Source organism: Archocentrus centrarchus, chromosome 8 (genome assembly GCF_007364275.1).
Source record: "Archocentrus centrarchus isolate MPI-CPG fArcCen1 chromosome 8, fArcCen1, whole genome shotgun sequence".
Taxonomy (NCBI): Eukaryota; Metazoa; Chordata; class Actinopteri; order Cichliformes; family Cichlidae; genus Archocentrus; species Archocentrus centrarchus.
The window spans coordinates 2,267,792-2,289,205 of record NC_044353.1 but is presented as its reverse complement, the minus strand read 5'-3'; the positions used below and the strand labels follow the sequence as shown (position 1 = coordinate 2,289,205).

The 21,414-nt window shown below is 41.3% G+C and overlaps 1 long non-coding RNA gene across 2 annotated transcripts; it reads right to left on the bottom strand.

Annotated features, from left to right (window-relative positions):
• Positions 1–347: 347 nt before the first annotated feature.
• Positions 348–13,756, bottom strand: LOC115785109 (uncharacterized). Of its 2 annotated transcripts, XR_004020325.1 has the most exons (5): positions 13,583–13,756; positions 12,430–12,998; positions 12,025–12,198; positions 3,458–3,631; positions 348–394 (listed from the first exon to the last, which is right to left on the bottom strand). It is a non-coding gene; the product is annotated as an uncharacterized LOC115785109 (long non-coding RNA). The 2 variants fall into 2 exon arrangements; XR_004020324.1 differs by lacking the exons at positions 348–394; positions 3,458–3,631 and adding an exon at positions 4,670–4,717.
• Between the last annotated feature and the right edge of the window lie 7,658 nt (positions 13,757–21,414).

Here is a 21,414-nt window from a genome sequence, read left to right as displayed (position 1 = left end):
TAACAGCGACCAGTCAGACCATTTCTACACAGCAGCTGATCACACACATCAAACCTGTCTGGATGATCAGGATATGACTGAACCTCCTTCACATGTGTCACCTTCCTGTTGTTGTCAGACAGTTGTAGCTCTGTGTTCACTGTGTTTGTGTCGATTGTGAGTTGACAGGAATCTGATGGAGAGAACAAACACAATCCAGCTGCAGTTATTGATCCATCATCTGTTCATTGATTGACACTTTGATGATGACTCCTGACATCAGAGATGTGAATGAGTGATGTGACAGTTTGAAGATGGTTGAATGTGTGCTGCTTTGTTTTCATCAATCACATTAAAAACACACTTACACTTCCTCAGACCTGGTCTCAGCCATCGCACTCCAGCAGGCTCCGCCCTGAAAGGAGGAGGGGGGTCAGAGGTTATTTCCTGTCTTACTCTGAGCGTCTGCGTCTCTGTTTTCTACATGTTTTTGTTCTGGCTCGGCCGCACGGCTAATTTCCCTTTAGGGCCGATGAAAGTGAAGCTGCGAGCACCACGAGGGATGACCGCATCATTGAACTGTTCTCAGATCAGCATCAAAACCCTGCAGCTGCAGGTCTGACCCGGCTACAGGCAGAGGCACTGATGGCCAGTGGGAGCCTGTTTGAACCCTTTGGAGTTCATTCTTTGAAGCTTTCAGTCTGGATGTTGTTGATGAGAAAGAAAGCATTCAAATGCAGCACTGGTCTCATCAAACTTCTTCTCCATCATTAAGTAGAGGAAAAGAAGTGACAGAGTCACAGCTGTGCTTCAGAGGCACACACACACTTGAAGATGTCTGACCTTTGAATATGACAAGTATAGGAAAATGATCCACGGATCAAGGAGATCAGATCCTGTGGATTAGTCTGCAGCACCATCAGATTGTTTTCCTGTTTTTGTCTCAAAGTGTCCTTTATACAGTCAGAAAGGCACAAAAGTCAAGAGGATTTAACACAACAGCTGAAATGATGTTAGAACAGAGGATGTCCACGTGTTGGGCTCTTTGTCTTTCAGCAGTGCTTCACAGGATCTTCCAGTTACACATTGTTTTCACACTGGAACAACATTTGAATCTTCATTTGAACGTCAATTCAAAATGACTCATTGAAGGGAATTTGCAGCTTTTGTCTTCCAGCTGAGAACTTAGAAGATCTGCAAACTGCACAAGGTTGTTAAAAGACTTGAAGCTGGAAATGAGCTCAAAATGGAAAACTGGCTCTGAAATCTGCGACTACATCACGCAGAATAATCACACCAAGAAGAACAACTTCCTCTGTGGAGCTCAGGGGCGGAGCTCAGGGGTGGAGCTCAGGTGCGGAGCTCAGGGGTGGGGCTCAGGGGCGGAGCTCAGGGGTGGAGCTCAGGTGCGGGGCTCAGGGGCGGGGCTCAGGGGTGGGGCTCAGGGGCGGGGCTCAGGGGCGGAGCTCAGGGGGCGGGGCTCAGGGGTGGAGCTTAGGGGTGGCTCCGCCCTCTTGCCTGCAGCAGGTCAGGTTAGGGTTAAGGCTTTAATGCATGAAAGAAGATTTGCTGAGAAAAATAAAAACAGAGTTCAAAGGTCAGAGCAGAGCCCTCCCTGCAGCTTCTGCTACAACACAACACTGTGACGCTGACAAACTGTGTGTTAGACAGTTGTGTGTCAGACATCCTCATTCCAACAGCATCAGAGTCTCTGCTCAGAGGCTGCATCACTGCACAAACATTGAATCTACAAGAACATCATCCTGAAGAAGGAAATTTGGGCTTGATGCAGTGAAATCAATGAAACAGATGATTTTTGATCTGAAAATGTAGAAAGCATTGATCCAAAAACAGCTGTGCTCATTTTCCCCGGACACGGTGCCGAGACTATTAACTGCATTTGAAATGCAATAAATCTCCTCATCATCTGGAAATATGAACAAATTTGCTGCTGGATCAAAAACTTTCCTTTGAGAGCAGCTAGAAGCCTTTAAATCATCACATTTGCTGCTCCAAACATTTGATGCAAGAAACAATTGTTACTGAATGATAAATGTGTGAATGTGTAGCCCAAAATAAAAAGCTTTAAATGTCTTCAAACAGCATCAGAGTGGATCAGCTGTTACTAAAAGCATCAGTGTTGAGACATAAAGAGACTTTTGTTTGCTCGTCACTGCCAATGGTGACTCTGTATCTGCTGCTGACTCATGTTACAAAGTGTTGGATCAAATTACATCACAGGACAGCTAAAAATCACTATTGATTATTAGATTATATTATTATTTAGGATTATTATTATTGTGATATTATTATCATTATTATACAAACTGTGGAGATTAACAAAATACACCATGTGACTACACAGTCACGAGTCCTGTGTGAGTCCAGCTGGGAGTGAGTGTAACACACACACACACACACACACACACACACACACACACACAGATTTTAGGCTCCGCCCCCAATGTTTCAGAGCCTATCAGCGGCCCTGGTCAGAAGCTTCCAGAAACAGGTAAGGGTACCAGAGCGGGCCTATCCAGGCTGTGGGTCAGGACCCCTCCCACCGTTCCTTCACAGTCCCAAGTGTGTAATCCTTAATCCAAGAACAAGCGACAGCAGCAACAGCATCCAGGAAGAATTCCAAAAGCCCACCAATCCTGACACGGACACACCGTCCAATCAGCTCGTCTCTCAGCGTCTGTACCTGTGCTTTGCTCCCACCTGTCTCTGGTTTGCAGGTAGCTCCCAGTGGATATCCTGTCCTCTTTTCCTGCCTGCTTGGATTTCTCTTTGATGGACTTTGTGTTTTTGGACTTTTGCATTTGGCCCAATAAACGCTCCTTTTTCTCACTTCCTTCCTGCCTCTGGATCTGCACCTGGCTCCTCTCTAAATGCACTGATTTATTGCATTGTTGTCACTTCCATTATTGTATAGTGTGTGTTGGCTTTTCAAAGCACACTGTGACCTTTGTCTATGAAAGCAGCAGAAACACAGAAATGCATTTGTGCAGGGCTGCTGCCTTTAAATGAAAACATCTCCCTGTAGCTGTCAGCTTCTACCACAGCTCTGATTAGAAAACTTTGATCAGTTTGTTCTTCTTTGGATCAAGCTAGGCTAACAGTTTCCTGCTTCCAGTGTTTGTAGGAAGCTCGGATCAATATGTCCTCGGCCTCTCTGTGCACACATTCATCTGATCTGAATCAGGCTCAGAGGGAAAAACGAGTTTTCCCAAAATCCTGCACTGTTAAATATCCTGAGATATCTACAACTTGTTCCTGGAGACGTTCTCCTTGGAGACCCCCTACATTAATATCCCTTATTGTTCACTTCCAAGAGTGTTTTTGTTGTGAGCAAAGGAAAAATGTTCCTGCATGTGTGATTGTTGAGGTCATATGTGCATGAAACAAACAGGAAGTGAGTGAAGGACACAGGAAATGCTTCCAGCTCTTCCTCCTCTATCAGACATCCTCTCCATACCTGAGAGTGTCCAGTCTCCAGCGTGGATCCTTCAGTGCGGCCGACAGCAGCTTCATTCCTGAGTCTCCTGGATGATTGTAGCTCAGGTCCAGCTCTCTCAGATGGAAGGGGTTGGAGCTCAGAGCTGAGGCCAGAGAAGTACAGCCTTCCTCTGTGATCAGACAGCCTGACAGACTGCAGACACACAAAACAACAATCCATCTGTGAGCACTTTGTCTTTGTTCTTCCTTTTTTAAGATACAACGACCCTTATTTATCCATCTATTCAATTAAAGTCAGCTTCATAAAGTAACAATAAATGACCACCCTTATCTACAGTTGTTCAGTACTGTATCACAGACCCTAAAATATTACAGAAAAAACCAGAAGAATCCAACAATTCTGGATTTAACAGGGAGCCAATGAAGAGAAGCCAATATGGGAGAAATCTGCTCTCTCTTTCTAGTCCCTGTCAGTACTCTGGCTGCAGCATTTTGGATCAGCTGAAGGCTTTTCAGGGAGCTTTTAGGACAGCCTGATAATAACGAATTACAATAGGAAGAAAGGCATTACTATACTTATCTTTAATGTAGGGCTGGAACAATTATTTTTAAGTAATCAAGTATTTTATTGATTATTCCATAAATTTATCAAGTACTCGGATAAGTAGTACTGTTGTTGTATTAATAATTCATCTCCATATTTTAACTTCCGTACTGCTGATGTTCGCTTCATGTTGCTCATCAGGTGGTTGATGAAGGACCTCCAGCTGTTTCCCAGTAAAGGGCTTCTAGTACCAAATGATTGTTAGTGCTAATAGCAGCGCCCACAAGCAAACTGGTTACAGCAATCCATTCTGGGAGCTAATAGCTGAAGTAAAGAAAAAAATAGCTGAAATTTTCAGCACAACGAGCACAACAAGGAATCATTGCAGCCCTACTTTAATACAAACATTAAGGGACATAAACTGATCAAAAATGACTCAAAAATTCCTGCAGTCTTATGAATATCTTTAAAGACAATAATTTAGAGTCTAATAATCCACCCAAAGATAAATAAAAGGTAAGTGATATTTCTTTAAGCATTAGCTGTTTATGAAATCCTGACCTGAGAGTTTCCAGTGTACAATGTGGACTCTGCAGTCCAGCAGACAGAAGCTTCACTCCTGAATCCTGCAGGTCATTATCACTCAGGTCCAGCTCTCTCAGACTGGAGGACTGGGAGCTGAGAACTGAGGACAGAGTTTCACAGCTTCTCTCTGAGAGGAAACAGCCACTCAGCCTGAAGAATAAAGATCACAAAAAATAAAATAAAAACACTGGTGTTAAAGTATATTGACTCCTTGCCTGCTGTGAGGAGTTACTGGATTTGATAATATTTAAAATGTAAATTAAAGTGGAAATGAAAACTACATGCATAAAGGACCATTTCGACCATGGAGCCCTGCTCTAAAAACTGTCATAGATTTAACTGTCTGTGAAGCTGGATTTAAGAAAAAAAAGTCTTTAAATTTTTTTAGAATATGTATATCACCATCTTGTGCCAGTACAGGATGTGACATCACTGGGTTGGTTGGTTACTGCTAGCAGGTTTACAATAGTTTGTTAGCTAACTAGTGACAGAACCAACATTTCAGTGGAAAACTAGGAAACAAACTAAACAGCAGCCTAAGGGGTTCACTTTTGTACAGTCCCTGGCTGCAGCAATGAGTTTATGTAAGAACCAAGGATATACTGTCCACTTTCACTCAGTAAAACAGTCAGCAGTTCTTCATTGTTGGCTAGCTGCACTGAAATGGAAAATGCAGATACTAGTCATAATGTTTCAGTTTGTAGAGCATTTAATAAATGAGGACCATGTGGAGGAGAGTCTGAGTCAGCTGTAGAGGTGGTTCATCGGAGCAACAAGCTGGAGTCAGACTGAGTGTACAGACTGCAATCAGCTGATAAAGCAAATGTCAGCAATAGAATAGAATAGAATAGAATGCCTTTATTGTCATTATACAGGATGTAAAATGAGATTGGAGGGCCACTCCTGTTCAGTCCTGTTATAAAGTCAAACTTTCTAAAATACAAAATATGAATAAGAACTTCTAAAAATATACAGAAAATAAAACAATGTATAAAAAAAATACAGAAAATAAGAGAATGTATAAAAATATACACACTAAAAAAAAAAGTGTATACATACAATAATGAAGATGGTGAGTACCGCACTTGGTGAATGAATATTGGATATTACACAATATAGGAGTGATAGATATTGTTCAGTATGAATGATATAATATTGCAGAGTTAGAGTGGGTGACTGTGTAAATTCAAGATGCCATCAGCACAATTTTCTACAATAAAAGTCTCCCCAAGAATATCCAGACTGTGGTTGTCAGCTTCTACTGCAGTTCTGATTATAAAGCTTATATAGTAAGTGACAATTGCCAACAGACAACAGCATCATCTCAGGTTGTGTAACAGTGTAAGGTAACAGCCTCCAATCTTAGAGAGAAAGCCCCAACCATCAGACAATCCACTGTGAGCAGCACTTGGTGATGGTGGGAAGGAAGAACTCCCTCTGACAGAAAGATGCTTCCAATGAAAAGTACTAAATAAAGTTTTCAGCCGGGGTAAAAAAACAACTGTCCTTCCTGACACTAAATGCAAACAAGGAGATGAAGACCTTACCAACAGTTTTAAACAACCACTTCAATTCTATAGGACAATCATTATCAAAGATCATAAAGCCACCAGGGGGGCTGCATATCAACAATACTTGAAAGGGAATTATATTAAATCAATTTTCCTGAAGCCAACTGATGGAGCGGAAGTGCTTAAAACCATATCGGGTATGAAAAGCTCCTGTACAGAAGGGGTGGATGGTATTTGCAGTAAAATAATAAAATTTATTGCGCTTGAAATTAACGAACCACTTGCCTGTTGTATAAATCTTTCTATAATACATGGTGTTGTGCCTAAAAAATGAAGACTGCAAAATCATTCCAATATTTAAAACTGGGGATAAAAATAACATGCAAAATTACCGTCCAATATCTATACTGCCTACTCTCTCCAAAGTATTTGAGAAAATTGTTTATAATAGGCTGTATGGGTACTTGGATAAGCTGGACATACTTACTCCATCACAGTATGGCTTCAGGAAAAAGAGTACAACGTGCATGGCAATTCGTGATCTCATTGAGAAAATAAATGATGCTGTCGAAAATGGTGAATGTGGATTGGGTATTTTCCTTGATTTATCGAAAGCATTTGATACTATAAATTTTGAAATTTTGTTGGGAAAACTTGAGCATTATGGTGTTATGGTGTTATTGCACTTAACTGGTTCAGAAGCTTTCTATTTGAAAGGGAGCACTATGTACAAATACACAGCAGCAAATCACAATTAAAAACAATTAAATGTGGTGTACCACAAGGATCTATATTAGGTCCTCTTCTTTTTATTATTTACTTTAATGACTTTATAAATTCATCAGATATACTACACAAAATTATTTTTGCAGATGACACAACTTATTTTTTCTCATAAAAATATGGATTATCTCCAAAATATAATTAATAAAGAATTAACTAAAGTAGATATCTGGCTTAAATGTAATAAATTATCATTAAACATTAATAAAACCCACTGTATTATATTCCGTTCCATAAAAAAATCGTAAAATATTGAAAATGTACATATCAAGATTAACGGAAGGATCATCGAAAGAGTTCACACACAAATTTCTAGGAATATATATTTATGAATTCTTAATTTCAAAAAGCATATTGATGAATTGAGAACTCGATTATCTAAACAGGTTGGCTTGTTTTATAGACTCCGACATTATCTCCCTCTTGAAGCTCTCATAACGTTGTATCATACCTTATTCGAACCACATTTGAATTACTGCAATATCATATGGTGTAACACGTATCCAAGCTATCTTGATGAACTACTTGCTTTGCAGAAGAAAGTGATACGCGCCATAACATGGTCTGAGTTCAATGCTCCTTCCGTTCCCCTTTTTTTATAAGCTTAACCTTCTGAAGCTCACTGAGAGCAACACTCTTCATAATGCATGCATGATATTTAATGTAGTGCACAAACTAAATGAAAGACTTTGCCAGCTTATTCCAATAATCTATCCAACCCACGAACACAATACTAGAAGGAAAAATCAGCTGAAGGGGAAAAAACGCAAACTGAAATGTACAAGTTTTAGCATCACATGCAAAGGTTTGGAGATCTGGGATGAAATTAACAGCACAATACAAACATCATCTTCTCTAAAGATATTTAAGAAACTTTTGAAAGATGAACTATTACAACATTATACTTAACAAACAGTAAAACCAGATATAAAAATCAGTATATATTTATAAATTTATGTAAATCCATTATCAACTAATTATTATGTCCAATTTAATTTCCTAATAATATCTGGATAGAAAGTATAAGGATGAATTTGTCACCTCGAATACACTGATGTTTCTTTTTTGTGTGCTTTGTGAGTACGGCTGTAAGAAGTATGAAATGTGATAAGGTTTGATAAGTGTATATTATATTCAAAACAATAATAATGTGTGATACCAGGTAATGGAATGTGTGTGGAGGATGTGAAATAACAAAATGTTTTGACTTGATTTTAGTGTGGGGGTATGGATTACTGTATTGTTTTTGTACTGTAATGTAATGTTTTTTGTTTGGTTTTTTTGTTCCTGGGGTCCCTGTATAAGCTAAAGCAGCTTCTTGGAGTTTCCCCTTTTACAATCTTACAGGGTGGTGTTGTGCACATGTATCCATCTTAAAGTTTGTGAATAAAGAGATTAAATTAAATGAAAACAGGCTCCAGGAGGAGCTCGGACCATGACTGGTTTCAGTGTGAGGGCAAAGAGAAGAGAGCAGAGATGAGCTCAGAGAGACAAGAACCAAACACAAACTAAGGAGAGAGAAGAGCAAAGTTAAGGAGCTGCAGTAGTGGCAGATCAAAGCATCAGGAGGGAAAAGAGGGAGTGCAGAAGAAATGCATCATGGGAAGTCCAGCAGCAGCCCTGAGCCTATAGCAGCAGAACTAAGGGAGGCTTCAGGGTCACCTGATCCAGCTCCAACTAGAAGCTTGATCCAAAAGGAAAGTTTGAAGCTGATCTTAAAGCAGAGAGGGGGTCTGTCTCCTGGACTCAAACTGGGAGCTGCTTCCACAGCCAAGTTCAACATTTGGAAAAAAGCTTTGAAAAAGTGTTTGTGCTGCACAAGAACATCTGGCCTTGGTATCCTGTCATGTCCTGGAGTGTTGATCCAGATGAAGAAGCAGACTGACTGAACCTTTGATTAGTTTGATGGAAACAAAGTGCAGAAGAAAAAAGCCATGAAAAACTAGAAGGAGGATCCAGAGAGGCGGCAGCACCTGAGGAGGACAAAGTGAGCCTGAGACAAAGTGGACATCCTAAAAGTGTCTCATATCTCCTTTTCCTAACCTGGGAGGTGGCAGGAGAATTAATAAGGACTCAGGAAAAGAGAAGAGTGCTGAGAATCTGAACCACTTCACACTCGTCTCTCCTTACATGTCAATACTGTGACAGTGGAGGATTTCACTGTCGCTAGTTGGTTTTTGGGAAAAAGTCACTACAGGGGTCTGAAAAGCTACTAAGTTGGCAACTCTGAGCCCAACAGAGGTCCAGTTGTTTTTCTGGGTTCGTTCCCGCTGTCGTCACCAACCTCGCGAGAACTGCCACCCAGGCTTCTGCAGGTGGCAGGTTAGTAACAGAATTCAGTTTGGAGCAGCACAGGAATTCTTTAAAAAAATATATCAAAATATGGGAAATTTACAGGAAAATAATAATACAGGAGGAAGGCGGGACAGAGGGGTAAAATACGGGAGTTTCACGGCCAAAATGGGAGACTTGACAGCTGTGCTGATGTGGCTTCTTCAGCATTAGTTCATGTTAAAGTGGAACTGCTCATCTTAGCTGTTTACTGCAGCACTCATTTCATATAGACTGCATTCAGACAGGCTTCAGTCCACTAAACTGTTAGATTAGTCTGAAATTATTCTATAAATATTAATGACATAGAAACACAAGAGTGTGTGTGTGTGCGTGTGTGTGTGTGTGTGTGTGTGTGCGCGTGTGTGTTACTGGGTTGGGGAGGGGAGGTTGGAGGGGGTGATGGTAAAAAACAGCGACCAATCAGAAACGAGCTGTTGATTAAATGGGTTTATTTTATGTCCCTTGGTAAGCGCTGCTAAAAACCATTGAAACCGAGCGAGCAGAAGAGCAGAAAGTGGTGAGCCCTAGTGATGGGAGTTTGAAACTGAAGCTTCAATACGTGCTTCGAACCCTGGGCTTAGAACTCCAGAGAACCACTGCTTCGAAGCTTCAGGACGAAAAAAATCATGTGACATATGACGTATGAAGCAGCAAATGCTTCTTTCTTGGAATGAATCACGTGACTGGTTCAGGTGATTCGCTGGTTATGAATGAAGGAGCGAGAGCGAGACAGTCAGCAGGTTCATACTCTCACAGTTTTAGCGTTGTTATGACCAACAGTTACTGCTGAGTTATGAATTAAAGACAACCTTTGCTGGCTCGTCCTTTCAACGTGATGACGGACGCTGTCGTATCAAGATAACGCTAAAGCGGTAGTTACACAATCACACCCAGTTAATGCCATGTTTTCATAGCACTCTGCTCAATAACAAACACACACATTCATCCATCTTTATTGCAATAGAACCTGATATCATGATATTTGGTCATAACGTGTGCGCCTCAAACAATGCAAAGATGCTTCAGATCACTGAGGTGTGTGAGTGTGTGCATGCAGGTGTGTAGATGAAAACATTGCACTTTTCCAGGAGAGGGCGCTATAATTGAAGCTTCGAGTAATGAACCTATTTTCGAAACAGTTGGTCCAAGTGATTCAGTGCTTCACAAAAGCTTCATTTTCTCATCACTGGTGAGCCCTGCAAAGCTGCCCTCATACATGCCTGTATCCACACATCAGGTGCAGATAATCAGCAGAGGCAGCACCTGAAACTCTCTCAGTGCCACTACAAAGAGAGTAGGGCTCACAGAGGGGCGTAACACAACACACAGCTAATACGACTCTGACCAGGGCTCAGAGACACACAACAACACACTCACACAAGTCATTTTATTAGGTACACCTGTGTGCCCCAAACTGTGTCCAGCCCTTTACTGAGTAATCTGTCTACACCTGCCTCAGACTCTGCAGCCTCTCCACCTGTTTACTGTGAGCACATTATTGTAGTATTAAAATCTGTGCCAGCTTAAAAAGCTGCAGCTCGCACTCAGTTTTTCAATGTTTTAAAATTAGTTTCTAAATACTTTTAAATTCTTAAACTTTCACCTTGTTCTACATTTTATACTTTTACTGAACCATCTTTGAATGTTTCATGTTTGTTCATCTATTCAGACTATTTTTATTACAAGTTGGTTCAGTTCGTTGAACATTTATTAAAGTAATGATATTCAGCTCCATGCATTCAAAATCAGACCTTCTTGTTTCTGATGGCGTTCAGCTCCCAGTTTGGCTTCATTTAAATGTTTTGTGGAGTCATTTGAACAAATGCAGTTCAGACTTCAACACTTTGTCCCCTTTATTTAGTGCAATATGAAGTTTTGGTTCTGCTACTTTTTGCACTGTGGTTCATATTTTTATGATCTAAAGTAATTAAGATTTTCAGCAAATTAAGTATTAGGCGTTTTAAGAATTTGTAGGCATAGCAGGTCAAATCTTTCAGCTGGAAAAAAAAACACTTTTTTCTAGTTATTATTAATATTTTGATTCTATGTATAAATAAGGTAAACAGGCCATTTTCTCTTGAAATATGTGCTGATTTCCATTTTTCAGAACAAAAATCTGATCACTGGATAAAGTGAGAGTCTAAAGTTTTGTTAAATTTTTTCCAACCAGAAACCGTCTGATTATTTACATCTGTATTTTTCTTTAGGAATAAAATGTTGTATAACTCTGATAATGAACAAACAGCTCTGTAAAAACCTTCTGAATACAGAGCGAAATGAAACTGGAAGGTTTGGATGGAAGAAAAAAAGATTTCTGACTCAGGATCAGATTAAAATCTCATTTTTGAGAAATCAGCTATTAAAAATATGAACTGTAAAATTCCAGATGTTTCATTACACTGAAAAACAACCAGCGACCCAATATCACAAATAACATTCTACATTGATTATTTATAATAAGACATTTCTATCACAAGTTTTCTGATATTTTAGGTCTAAATATAGTATGGAGATCATGGGTTATGAGATATGAATTCATTTATGTTAATGTCCAACAGACACCTAAACATGTCATTTGGACACTATCCTACCAGTATGAAAGAAGTATGTTAGTGTGTTATGGATGCAAATAGGCCTAAATCTCTAATTGATCAATGCATTAAGTAATTTTTGTTAACAAATAAACAAAAATGTGACTATAAAAATTTTTTAGACAGTAACAGAGTCTAAGAATCCACCAAAAGGTAAATAAAAAGGTCCCTTGATAATTCTGTAAAGGTTAGATATTTGTACAATAAAATGAATATGTGGAAAAGACTGAATCCTGACCTCAGAGTTTCCAGCGTACAGTGTGGACTCTTCACTGCAGCAGACAGAAGCTTCAGTCCTGAATCCTGCAGGTCATTGTTACTCAGGTCCAGCTCTCTCAGACTAGAGGACTGGAAGCTGAGAACTGAGGACAGAGCTTCACAGCTTCTCTCTGACAGGTTACAGTTACTCAGTCTGAAAAATAATAGATGAACAACAAAAGAAACACTGAAGTATAAGTCCAATCAGATTGCAGTGATGTGAGGAGTTAGTTGATTTATCAATATTTAATCCTGTTTGGGTTTTCCTTGTTGTTGTTTTTTTAATGCATCCTTAATTCCTTACAAGGTTCCAACAACAATAACCTTTAATGGCTAAAATCTTTAACTGGTTAATTCTGAAAAAACAAATATTACTTGATCTGACCTGAGAGTTTGTAGTGTACAGTGTGGACTCTGCAGCCCAGCAGACAGAAGCTTCGCTCCTGAATCCTGCAGGTCATTGTTTCTCAGGTCCAGCTCTCTCAGACTAGAGGACTGGGAGCTGAAAAACTGAGGACAGAGCTTCACAGCTTCTCTCTGAGAGGCTACAGTGATTCAGTCTGAAAAATAAAGATGCACAAAAAAAACAAACAAAAAAAAAAACACTGCACAGTGAAGTGAGGAGTTAGTTGATTTATCAATGTTTAATCCTGTTTCGGTATTTCTTGTTGTTCTTCTTTTTAATGCATCCTTAATTCCTTACAAGGTTCCAACAACAATAACCTTAAATGGCTAAAACCTTTGGTTAATTTTGAAAAAACAAATATTACTTGATCTGACCTGAGACTTTCCAGTGTACAGTGTGGACTCTGCAGTCCAGCAGACAGAAGCTTCACTCCTGAATCCTGCAGGTCATTGTTTCTCAGCTCCAGCTCTCTCAGACTAGAGGACTGGGAGCTGAGAACTGAGGACAGAGCTTCACAGCTTCCTCCTGAGAGGTCACAGTGATTAAGTCTGAAAATAAAAGATGCACAACAAAACAAACACTGAAGTTTAATCAGGGTGCAGTGAGGTGAGGAGTTAGTTGATTTATCAATATTTAATCCTGATTTTTTTAAGGCATCCTTAATTCCTTACAAGGTTACAACAATGATAGCCTTAAATGGCTAAAACCTTTAACTGGTTAATTTTGAAAAAACAAATATTACTTGATCTGACCTGAGAGTTTTGTAGTGTACAGTGTGGACTCTGCAGTCCAGCAGACAAAAACTTCAGTCCTGAATCCTGCAGGTTGTTGTTACTCAGGTCCAGCTCTCTCAGACTAGAGGACTGGGAGCTGAGAACTGAGGACAGAGCTTCACAGCTTCCTCCTGAGAGGTCACAGTGATTAAGTCTGAAAAAATAAAAGATGCACAACAAAACAAACACTGAAGTTTAATCAGGGTGCAGTGAGGTGAGGAGTTAGTTGATTTATCAATATTTAATCCTGATTTTTTAAGGCATCCTTAATTCCTTACAAGGTTACAACAACAATAACCTTAAATGGCTAAAACCTTTAACTGGTTAATTTTGAAAAAACAAATATTACTTGATCTGACCTGAGAGTTTGTAGTGTACAGTGTGGACTCTGCAGTCCAGCAGACAGAAACTTCAGTCCTGAATCCTGCAGGTTGTTGTTTCTCAGGTCCAGCTCTCTCAGACTAGAGGACTGGGAGCTGAGAACTGAGGACAGAGCTTCACAGCTTCTCTCTGAGAGGCTACAGTGATTCAGTCTGAAAAAACAGTGATATTTGGGATCAAATGAAGTATGTATATTAAACACAGGCATGAAAAAATGGCTTACAGTGCAATTCATTGTAATCCAAATAACTTCTGGAGTCAGGGATATAATTGGCCATTTTTGGCTAGTTTTCATTTTACCTTTATACTTCACCTTAAAAGTATTTCCCTTGTCTTTTTTGGTTTTGTCAGCACAACCTCACATGTGTGACTGTACAGTTATTGTTTGTTTGTTTTTTTAATATACTATTAACACACTGCACCTAAAATCTAATAAAACAAACAAATCAAAACAAAAAAAACATAAAATTCCAAAAGAAAAAAAGATTTAAAAAAAAAACTTACTGTGAAAACGACAAACATGTTTAATGAACAACAAGTTATATACAAGTATTTACAATAAAATGCAGGCAATGTATTTTGTTCAACTATTTACAGAACAATCAGGAGCCACAGGAACTGATAGATTCATTGACACTTGTTCAGTACGTGTTGGCCCAGGCATACAATTGTGTTGGTCACTTTCTTATTTCTAATATCTCTGATTATTGTTAGTAGATGCAGTTCAAAAAATCTTTATCATTTATGGGACTTGGAGCAGTGTTGTTTTCATTAACGATGACGATAACGAGACGATGACGAGATAAACATGGCTCTTTGATGACAAAAACATGACGAGACGTCTGTGAGTTTCATTGAGACAAAACTAGACGAGAAGGTCATGGATGTTCCATCAGTCATCCAAAATCCATGACATGTCTGCCTATTGTGCTTGTAATCTGTCAGTCAGAAGCTAAAACCTATCAGTGACGCTGCGGCCATCCCATCAATTTTTTTGTCACGCCCACCCCCTCCTGTTTTTTTCAACACATTAAATAAAATATAAAATTATATTTTTCTTCAAAATAACATCAGGATGAATGAATATATTTCACGCTGTTGAAATTTGCAAATATATCAGGTAAAACGAAATTTCTGTGCTCACAGTCAGAAAACGCTGCCATAAACTGTGCAGTGTGTCCAGTTTCTCAGCAGAAAGTGCAGCTGCAAACACAGCATATACCTGGGCCCAGTCATTGGGTCGACCATGAACTCCTCAGTAATACCAAAGTATTCGGGGTCAAATGTGAGGCCAGCCTGACAGATGAAAGCTTGGCTTGAAAATGAGCCATCAACAGGACAATGATCCCAAACAGAACGGCTGAAAAGAAAAGAATCAAAGTGCTGCAGCGGCCGGGTCAAAGTTCAGTCCTCATCCTGATAGAAACGCTGGTGGTGGGACCTTAAAGAGCTGTGCATGAATAAATGCTGCAAACCTCAACTGAACTGAAGCATCGTTGTAAAGAGCAGTGGGCTATAATTCATCCACAAAGACTGAGAGACTGATACAGTCATACAGAAAACCATTACTGCAAGTTATTACTGCTAGAGGTGGTTCTATTTAGTTTGTCACACACTGCTTCTGCATTTTTGATGAGTTTGTGTTGAATCAATAATGACCACAGTGTAATATGTCGTGCTTTGTTGTCATCAGTGGTTGTATTGACCTCATTTTAAAAACCGCTGAGGACCAGGTATTTTTTATTTTGATCATGTTCTGATATGTAAAACCTTAGAAATGACAGAGGATATACTTTTTAATTATGACTGTCATGCTAAAATGCTCTGAGGTTAATGTTGCTGTGAATTGGTGCATTACTCAGAGAACTGAGAACTGAGCATGTCAGGGCTCATAACCAAAAGCTCTGGCAGTACTTTGGTCAAAGAAATGGGCTGAATGCTCAGTGCCGATCCACAAAGTACCCAAAGTACTGACTGAGGCAGGATATACTGTACAAAGAGCAAACCTGTGTATTCAGCTCTGTGTGACTCACATCATTGTGTTGAGAAGATGAGGGGAAAGATAAGAGACAAGAAACACGCTGAAAGAAAACAGGACAATAACATGCAATGAAGGTTTAGCTGGAAATCAACCTTACTTTGCTGACTGTATTTGTGCCTGTTTGATGTTCTCTAAGCTCTTTGCAGCTGAGATGCTTCGTACTGTATAACAGAGAAAGGTCACAGTGATCTAAAATGAGTGGGATTCATTGATTTCTTCTGAGTTTCTGGTGAGCAGTGGGTTTGTATGGTTGATGGAGCTGCTGTTAGAGGATAAGGACTTCCAATCCTGAAGTCAAATGGAGCCAGTTGAGGTGGTTTAACCTTCAGATAAGGATCCCTCCTGGACGTCTGAACTACCTTACTGGGACCTCCAGATAAGAGAGATAAGTGAGAGCTGACAGTGACAGAAAGTTTGATATGTTGTGTCACAGTGAATTTGATGTAGTGCTGTTTAACATTGTTACATCACAGTAAGACAGTTATGGTTCAAATCTGTCCTTCTGCTGCTTCTACAGGTTTTTCTGTGAGCGACCGGTTCTTGAAGCATAAAAAAGGAGAACAATTCCCAAACTTTGGGATGCAAATTCTTCCAAAGATAGAACATGATGTCAGCACTAATTAGTGACCTCTAATCAAACAAATCACTAACTCAATTGGGGGAAAGGGGGGGGGGGCACATATTTACTCACAGAGCTTTGTTGGAGGCTTTGACCACTGGCAGCAGCCTCAGCAGAGCCTCCTCTGAAGCAGAGTATTTCTGCAGGTCAAACACATCCAGATCTTCTTCTGATGACAGTAAGATGAAGACCAGAGCTGACCACTGAGCAGGAGACAGTTTATCTGTGGAGAGACTTCCTGATCTCAGGGACTGTTGGATCTCCTCCACTAGAGAACCATCATTCAGTTCATTCAGACAGTGGAACAGATTGATGCTTTTCTCTGCAGACAGATTCTCATTGATCTTCTCCTTGATGTACTGGACTGTTTTCTGATTGGTCTGTGAGCTACTTCCTGTCTGTGTCAGCAGGCCTTGTAGGAGACTCTGATTGGTCAGCAGTGAAAGACCCAGGAGGAAGCGCAGGAACAAGTCCAGGTGTCCATTTGGACTCTGTAAGGCCTTGTTCACAGCACTCTGGTGGAGAGCTTGGAGTTTTGGTTTGTTAAATAACTGAGACCACATGGAGGTTGTTTGTTGTTCTTCCAGCAGATTGAGTCCAGAGTTGATGAAGGTCAGATGGACATGAAGAGCAGCCAGAAACTCCTGAACACTCAGATGGATGAAGCAGAACACCTTGTCCTGGTACAGCCCTCTCTCCTCTTTAAAGACCTGTGTGAACACTCCTGAGTACACTGAGGCTGCTCTGATATCGATGCCACACTCTGTCAGGTCTGATTCATAGAAGATCAGGTTTCCTTTCTGCAGCTGATCCAAAGCCAGTTTTCCCAGAGATTTAATCACCTTCCTGCTCTCTGGACTCCAGTGTGGATCTGTCTCAGCTCCTCCATCATACTTGACCTTCTTCACTTTGGCCTGAACCACCAGGAAGTGGATGTACATCTCAGTCAGGGTCTTGGGCAGCTCTCCTCCCTCTCTGGTCTTCAGCACATCCTCCAGAACTGTAGCAGTGATCCAGCAGAAGACTGGGATGTGGCACATGATGTGGAGGCTTCGTGATGTCTTGATGTGGGAGATGATCCTGCTGGCCTGCTCCTCATCTCTGAATCTCTTCCTGAAGTACTCCTCCTTCTGTGGGTCAGTGAACCCTCTGACCTCTGTCACCATGTCAACACACTGAGGAGGGATCTGATTGGCTGCTGCAGGTCGTGTGGTTATCCAGAGGCGAGCAGAGGGAAGCAGGTTCCCCCTGATGAGGTTTGTCAGCAGCACATCCACTGAGGTGGACTTTCTAGGGTCAGTCAGGATTGTAGTTTTGTGGAAGTCCAGAGGAAGTCGACACTCATCCAGACCATCAAAGATGAACACAACCTGGAAGTCTTCAAAGCTGCAGATTCCTGCTTCTTTGGTTTCAGTGAAGAAGAAATGATGAACAAGTTCCACCAAGCTGAACTTTTCCTCTTTCAGCACATTCAGCTCTCTGAAAGTCAATGGAAACATGAACTGGATGTCCTGGTTGGCTTTGTCTTCAGCCCAGTCGAGGGTGTATTTCTGTGTTAGGACTGTTTTCCCAATGCCAGCCACTCCCTTTGTCAGCACTGTTCTGATTGGTTCATCTCTTCCAGGTGAGCCTTTAAAGATGTCTTCTTGTCTGATTGTTGTTTCTGCTCTGTCTGGTTTCCTGGATGCTGTTTCAATCTGTCTGACCTCATGTTCCTCATTGACCTCTGCAGCCCCTCCCTCTGTGATGTAGAGCTCTGTGTAGATCTGATTCAGCAGGGTTGGGTTTCCTGCTTTAGCGATTGCCCTCAAACACACACTGGAACTTCTTCTTCAGAGCAGATTAAGTTCACGCTGACAAACTGCAGCAAACATTCTGAATGAATAAAGAAAACCAGTTAATGTTTTACAAAATAGATGTGACTATTTCATGTCCCTAAAGAATGCCTGTTTGAATACATGTTGGTCCATCTATTGAAAACATCGTAAATGCTTCAGTCATCCAGCAGCTTCAATCTTTAGAGAAATCCTCTTACTGCTCTGCAGACGCTCAGCCAGCTCCTCCTGCTTCATTCTCCTCAGGAAGTCCAGTGTGATCTTCACAAATGCCTCTCTGCTGCTCCTCTGCTCTTCATCCTCCCTCTCTAAGCATTCTGGGTAATCTGGACTCAGAAGCTTCTGGATCTTCTTCAGCTCGTCCTTCACAAAAGGGATGATGTTGTCCTCCAGCAGCTGGAACACAATACTTTATGAATGACCCAATCAGACTGAAATCATGGAGCCAAACATCAGATCCATGTTGGACACACGGACAATCCACTGGTCTCCAAAGAGCAGCATGGAGATGACTGTGAGCAGAATAGATGTAACAGTAGTTGTTGTACATGTACAGACCTGAAATATGGAGTCCAGCTGTGTTTGATGCTGCTGGGCAGACTGACCACTGGGACCCTCTGAGCTCTCCTGGTCCACTCTGTGGAGGAACCATCAAGAATGAGTTCAAGCACAGGAGAATTTTTAGGAGAATTTTTCCTGCGCAAAGCCAAAATCAAGTCCTCTTTAGGATTATTAGCTGTAAAACATTTGGCTGAAGAAAAATCAGCCCTTTGAGATGATCATCAACTTTAGATGAAGTTCATGATTCTGGCTTCCAAACTCCAACATCTGTCCTTTCTACTTGACTACAGAGCTGCTACTAGCTGTGACTCAGGCTGTTTCCTGGCAGTAAATCCATACATGTATCTAAGAGGGTGAAGTCTCAGCTTTTGGACCTGAGCATAGAGTCAGAACAGGGGCAGGATCCACTACAGGGCCTAGAGAGGTTTGATCATATAGATATCTGTTTAGGAACCCACAGGTCTGTCTGCTGCTCTCAGCATAGGGAACAGCTTTCTACCAGCAAAGGTCACTGCCCAAGAGGAGACTGATCCCCTCTGCTGGAGATAAGGTCACAAACCCACTGACACAGGTCCTGTGAGCAAGGCCAACTTCAGATAATCAGGATGCAGTGGTGCACACAAACTGGAGTTGGCTCAGGAAGGGCATGCAGTGGAAAAACTCTGCAGATCAAAAACATGCAGACCTGCTGTGGTGACCTTTGTGACCTTGTGTAACCCTGGTTACCTTTAATGAATCAGAGGGAGGAAGATATGACTGGACCAATATCAGAAATACTGGGTACTGCAGGAGCCCAGGACTTGAACATCAATAATGAGACACCACAATAACTTTGGACAAAATGTGGATTTAAACACATTTTAAGATCATCTGCTCCATCTTTCAGGGAGGTTCTCTGCTTCTTCTGGATAAGATCATGTGAGCTGCATGTTAGCCAATCAGCAGCAGCTTCAGTCACCTGTGTCTGCTCAGGATGCATTCAGGTGCAGGATTTAGTGTAGGTCAGCTGTGTTTGGGCCTCAGCTCAGAGTCTTTTATTTGCTGGATTTTCAGAGTGAGAAAAGTGGAGAGCACTTTTGTTGTTACAAGTTTACAAAAACCCACAATAACCAGAGTTTGACTCATTTTGATGCTCAAAGTTTTAGGAGTCAAAGTGAAATCTGTGCAGTAAAGTTGGTTTTCATTGATTTCACTGCAGAATGAACCCCTCTGTCTTTCTACAACATGACTGATGGAAGAAAAAATGAGCCCGATCATCACTTCCTGTTTGCTGAAGTGGATTTTCAGCTCTTTAGAACCAAAGGCTTGTTTTTCAGAGACAGTTTCAATGGGATTGAAGGAACGACGTGTTTGCACTGCAGTTTCTATCCAACAACATCAAGCAGTTAAATCAAGAGTTCATGTTACTGACAGCTCACCTCTCTGCAGCAGAGGAACGCTGGACTTTAAAATCAATGGGTTGATGTTTAGACCGGTCACTCTTTAAGGACACACAGCTGGGTCCAGGTCCAGGTCCAGGTCCAGGTTCAGGTTCAGGTTCAGGTCCAGGTCCAGGTGGGTTCCTGTGAATAATGATGCAGCAGTGATGTGAGTGCTGAGCTGTGACATGGAGAAGAGTCATGGACAGTTAGAGATGGTCATCTCACCTCTGAGCTTTGTTCTGGCTCTCATGTTCCCCACACAGAGTGGTTTTAGAGGGAGGGACTCCCTCCTCTCTGTCCTCACACTGATCCATGCTGCTGAATTCACATCAGCTCACACACACTTTCTACCTTCACCTGCAGAGGAAACACAAATCACTGATGCTCACATCAACTGACAGCTGCAGAGCTCATGTCTGATGTGTTGGACTAACATCCACTCCATGTGAGACACAGCTTTCATCAGTTCACTACAAAAAGTGTCCCAGAGAGCCGATTTCAGCCTCCAAATGCCTCCATTCCTGGAGTCCTACAAACCAACAGGTCCAACATGACTGTAGAAATGGCAGAGAGCAGCTTTATTTCAGGAACAATGCCCAGGACCAAGCTGCTGCTGACAGAGGCTTCACACTCTGACTGCTAGATACGCTAACTAAGGTCAAAGGTCAAAGGAAAGTAAAGGAATCTTGTGATGCTGCTGGGAGTTCTGGTACAGACTAGCAGCATTTAGTGATTTAGCTCCAGATTGAATCCTTATTATCTGCTCCACTCAGCGCGTTTCCCTCTGACAGCAACAACATTCAGCAACACTTTATTGATGCTGGTGAAATTATGAACAGGCATCAGCGCGGTCACCTATACTGTCCTTCAGGCTCTCAGCAGCTACACCGGAAGCTGTTTTTCTCTCCAACAAAGCGACAGAAATGTCCTTTAAAGAGGAAATATTCAGCGGCTGGATTTGTCGGCACACCACACTCTTTCACCGTCACCAGTTAATCTAACGCCAGATAATCCGGTACACTGACCTCAGGCTCACGGCCTCGGTGCTCCAGCTGTGAGTCCGTTACCGTGAACTATGGAGCGGCAGATTTGTGCTGGAACTAAGCTGCACACAGCTGATGTTAGCCAGGAGAACATTCCAGACTGCTTCCATTACCTTCATGGAGCTTCACACGGAGACGATCAGCTGCAGCAGGAGAAACAGGAAGTTCAGCAAAGTGAAAGTAAACTCAGAGAGGCGTTTGAGGACACTTTCACAATCAGGAGCAGCAGAAACTCTCTGTGCTGCGTTCGGATGCACCTCGGAAAACTCCTTCATCTCTCCTCAAGCAGC